The 5,499-nt window shown below is 31.7% G+C and overlaps 1 pseudogene; it reads right to left on the bottom strand.

Annotated features, from left to right (window-relative positions):
* Positions 1–266: 266 nt before the first annotated feature.
* Positions 267–573, bottom strand: LOC118635639 (annotated as a pseudogene).
* Positions 574–5,499: the final 4,926 nt, after the last annotated feature.

Below are 5,499 nucleotides of genomic sequence, written 5' to 3'. Positions count from 1 at the left end.
AAATATCAGTGGAGAAAATCAACTCCTAAAAAAGAGGGCTGCATCTTGGTGATCACATTTATTCGAAGGTTTGGAGAAAAAATAAAAATGCCATATAGTTTAAGAATTTGTTAATTATGTGCAAATCAGCTTATTTCAGGAGTGGAAGAATCATTGGTCATTTCTTAAAATCAAAATGTACACAGGATATCTTTTGAATATCTTCTAAATTTAAAGATACAATCATATAAAGTCTCCTAATTTCTATACAGTAATAATTATTTGTTTCAGCCAACTCTCAGTGGATGGGCAACTAGCACAACCCCATCTCCCTGGACAAAGAACATTGGAATACTCCATTTTGTTTATTTCTATCTTTTCATATGGTTCTTCACCAACTTGTATAGTAGTCACAGTTTTTTTCACATCTCTTAATATCATATTTAAATGTTGATTTTAAGCATGTAATCTAACTCGAATGTCTCTGCCATTTCTTATTTTCACATAAATTCGCTCATCCATGCTGAGCCTGATAAGATCCAGGGGCTCTTTTACAGTGTTGGTAGTTTGTTGCTGGTCCACATCGTTCGCCATATTTCTAACTCTGTGCCCTGTCCCCTCTTCAACTAATCTTAAACACCATTTTCAAAAACTTTAATTTGTTTTACATTTACATACTCTGAATGCTCTTAATCACAAAGACCTCTACTTAAATAGTGTCTGTTTTTTTAAAAATATTATGATTCATTTATTCTATTTTCCTGTTTCATTGCCAGTTATTACTATTAGATAACATTTTGCACGATTTTTCATCTTTATTTCTATTAGTAAGTAATAATTACCTGACCTTTCAAAATAAACTGGGATATTTGAAGAGACACACATTTTTGATTTGTAGAAGCTGATATATGACTGATGTCTCCTTACTTGCCCTTCGTTTATTTATTTCTTTGAGACTGGCAGTGACTAAGTGAATGTTATATGGGCAGTATATTTTATGTGTGAGTGTATAACATCATTGTAAAACTTAAGGTTGTTAATCTAGGTTCAATGGAAAAAGCATATACAACCTTTGTCCTCAGGTGGAATTAGGTTTGTTTCCTGGCTCTATCCCATACATAGTTATGAGTTTGGGCATGTGGCTTAATTTCTCTATGTCTACATTTCTTATTTATTATGGTTGTTGTAAAAATTACATAAGATAATTCACACATTTTGTCAAATGCACTGACAAGGATATGGTGAGTGCTCAATACTGCTTAATTCTCTTTCCTTCCTCTCTCTCTTTTTTTAATCTTCACCCTAGGATATGTTTTATGGATATTTGAGAGAGAGAGAGAGAGAGAGAGAGAGAGAGAGAGAGAGAGAGAGAGAGAGAGGAACATCAATGTGACAGAGAAACATTGATCAGCTACCTCCTGACTGGTAATCAAACCCACAATATTTTGGTGCACAGGACAACGTTCCAATCAACTGAGCTACCTGGCCAGAGTTCTTCCTGTCTTCTTTTTACTAGAGGAACCCATAATTTCTTCCCTGAACCACTTCATACTTCAGAGATTTTGCTTTACATTTAGTAGATTGAATGGTAAATGTCAATAACAATTTCAGTAATACTATACTTCAAAAGTTCTGAAAAAATGTTGAATAAAGAAAAAATGAAACCACTCAACAAAACATACATTGAAATTCTTCTTAGGCTATGCATTTTCCTTCACTTACTATTTCATGTAGTACACATCTAAATGAAAGATAACTATTTAAAATTTTCATACAAGGTATGTGAAGGTTAGAATTTGGTAGTAAATCAATCCAATGTATGCAAGGCATGCATACAATTGAATAGTGGAAGAAGAATCACAGAAGTAAACAAATGTTATTCTATAAAATGTAATTTTTAACCTTTTAAATCATGCCAATAAACTCATTTGATTGTTCATGTTATGATACAATCTTTTACATATTCTATAGTTCAAAGATTCATTGTCCATAATACCACATGAAGGTCACCAGTTTGTTTCCTTATAAAAATGACATAATGGATTAAAGCTGGAGTTTTATTTCTAGTGACTCATGGTTGCATTTATACATTTTAACAGATGTAATTTTTAGAAAGGAAGCATCCAGCCTTGAGCTGTTTCAGAATTCAGTTGCTCCAACAAATTAAGAAATAAAGGCTAACATAACTAAGTGCATATGGCCTGTCATCTGGTGAGTCATATAATTTAAACCTCAAAAAATATTATATATAATATATATATAATATTATATATATATAATCTCACAAATATTTTAACTGTATGTCATTAAGAATAAAAATGATAATCTTGAAAGTATTCACATCCTTGTAGTAAGTTTTTAATTATTGAAGCCAACAATGTAAATTCACTCTCTATTCATTCTGAATTTATTAAGCATGACATAATTCTGAAGGACAATATAATGTAATCAAATTTTTAAAGAGTTTCATTTAATATGCCATTTTAAATGAAGCAGTGGAAGAGAACTTGATTTCAGATTTAGATTTGGACTCTCGTTTTAAGCTTTGCAAATAACTAGCTGTGTGACCTGGAATAAATCAGTAACCCTCTCTATGCCTTAATTTATTCATCTTTAAAACACAAGTATATTAAGTCTATTATAAATATTATTAGTATACATGCTTAGTACTTCTTGTGTTACTTCTTTTATAACGTCATCTATATATTTAGAAATTATAAAGTACTTTGCTAATATTCTTAACAATGTTAAAAATGAACCTCAGAGGAAGGGGGTGGGCAGGAAGATATAAACCAAAAAACTTATATGCATATATGCATCACCAGTGAACAAAGACAACAATATTGTGAAGGGGGGCAGGAGCAGGAAAGAGGGTGTCAATGGGAAGAAAAGGAGAAACATCTGTAACAAAAATAAATTAATTAAAAAAAAAAGAATGACTCTTTAGATGTTGGGAACTAACAGTCACTTGGTATTCAGACAATTGATTTTATATGAGAGTCGAATTTACAGTTTGTCATTAACATACTTGTAGTATGAGTCAAGGTATAATTCATATATCTAAGGACTTACTAATCACAAATAATTCACATTATTTTTACCTGTAAGGTTATTACAATTTCCATTTGTTATTCAACTAACTTTATTCATTACTGAATACACACAGCTGTAAGAAAGAAAGATCTCTCATTCTTTGAGACAACATGGAGAGACCTGGAAAGTATTATCCTAAGTGAAACAAGCCAAACAGAGAATGACAAATATCACATGATCTCACTTATTTGTGCAATATAATCAACATAACAGTCTGAGAAATTGATAGACCCAGAGACATGGAAATAGGGTACAGACTGACAACTCTCAGAAGAGGGGGTGATGCAGGGAGGGAAGAGATAAACCACAGAACTTATATTCATGTACGCATAACTGATGGATACAGACAACAAAGCCAGGTATGGGGTGGGGGGGATGGGGAGGAGGGTGTCAATAGGGAAAAAAAAAGAGAAATATCTGTAACAAGAATAAATTAATAAAAAATTATATAAAAATAGAAGAGACATTTTCACTTATTTAGAATCTTTAAATAATGAATCCTTACAAATTTAGGTCACTGGAATGAAAAGAAAATGACAAGATCATGGCCCTAAATGAGAATTGGGTTTAGTTTGTTTAAGGGTTTCTTATGTCATTAAAAAATCATGACCATTATCTTCTGGGCTATAAAAATCAACTACCTGAGCATTACTATTTGAAATGAATTTTCAGAACCAGTAAGCTGTTGGTATTTTCATAAGATTATAGCATTTAACATGATTTTAGTAACCATCTAGTCTGATTTACTTTTTTTACAGGTGAGGACATAGAAGCTCATAAAAGACTAGAACCCAGGTCATTTGACTCTAAATTCACACTATAGAAACCTTTCCCCACAGTGCTTGTGTGTTTTTACCTATTGATTACTCACAAAAATATATATTTAAAAGACCCACAATGTGTAATGATGTATGAGGAGAGTAATTAGGGTGGAGATATAAACACAAATGATATATAATTTCATCCTGTGTGAATTCATAATTCAATAAGAGATTAACATTTAAATTAAAAAGTGATATAATACATATAAAACCTTAAAAACCATGCTGGCACATAGGAGACCCTGAAATATAAAAGAAAAATAACATAAAAATGTAATACAATATGCCAAATGGCACTTAAGTGGTGCAAACACTGTTTATGTTCTTTTCCATTTGAGATTCAAATTCTTGTATTCCAGTGTTTGTGGGTATCAACGTAGATGATATTTTATATGTTTAATAGTCTTTTTACACTGAACATACAAAATTATACCAAATTTGAATTCTAAGTATTATTGCTTGGCTTTATGGTCTACATAATATCCTTCACCCTTTCCCTACTCCTGCCTCAATAAAACAGTACATCAATTTCTTAATTAAGCATAAGATTGTCTGAAGTCATTTCCCAATGTCACCCATTAACTATAGCTCATTACTTTATGAGCCACCCTGTAGTTTCTCTCTCTCTCTTTTTAACAATTAGCTCTTGGTTTTTTTCAATTTTTTTTCTTTAGTGATTTTAGAGAGAGAAAGGGATAAAAAGACAGAGAGAGAGAGAGAGAAACATCGATGAGAGGGAACACCAATTGGCCCCCACTGCATGACCCCCACTGGGGATTTGTCCCACAACCTGGGCATGTGCTGTAACAGAGAATTAAACTTACAACCTCTTGGTGCATGGGTTGATGCTCAACCACTGAACCACACCAACTGGGCTATAGTCTCTTTATTTCACTTTGGCATTTGACAACTACATTGACATCTGGTTACTATTAGCCATATATAAGCTTTGCCCAAGGAATTCGGCCATTTTGTGCCATTTTGGTGGAAGTGGGGTATCCGTAGAGTTCAACCATGAAATTGGGGAGTTGTCTGATGTGAGCTTTAAAGCACTAATCCTAAAATTCTATAATCATAATGAGAATGAAAAAGGGGACGTATCTGAGCAGCATTTTGTAAAAGTAATTCAGAAGCTCTATTGATGGATTTAATTGAGAATAGATAAAGGTGATCCAAGAATGACTCCAAGGTAGAAAGAAGAAGCGTTATTTCAATTATCATGCAAATGCCAAAAAAATTGGGAGGAGTGGTAGAGTATTTAAAAATTTTTCTGAAAATGTGTTGTCTTAAATGTGTTCTGTATTATTCTACAAAAATAAATATGCTCTTATTTGATCTTATTGCTTCATTCTTAATTAAAAGACTTGGAATATCCATTATGAATATTAACTAATTTGGCTGCTTTTCTGTAAATGATATTTACCCAAAGTAAAGTACAAAACTAAGGTAAAAAAAAAAAAAAAAAGCTTCATAAGAATGTATTATCTTCCAAGGTTTTTAATTTTTAAATTATATTTTTATTTCCATGGTAAAATTTGTGAGCATTTTCTCCATATTATTTTTTAATTTTATATATTCATATAATTTGTATCTCAAGATTTGTATC

This window comes from Molossus molossus, unplaced genomic scaffold (genome assembly GCF_014108415.1).
Source record: "Molossus molossus isolate mMolMol1 unplaced genomic scaffold, mMolMol1.p scaffold_m16_p_2, whole genome shotgun sequence".
Lineage (NCBI taxonomy): Eukaryota > Metazoa > Chordata > Mammalia > Chiroptera > Molossidae > Molossus > Molossus molossus.
Note: the sequence above shows the minus strand (reverse complement) of the source record. Positions and strands in the feature narration are given on the sequence as shown.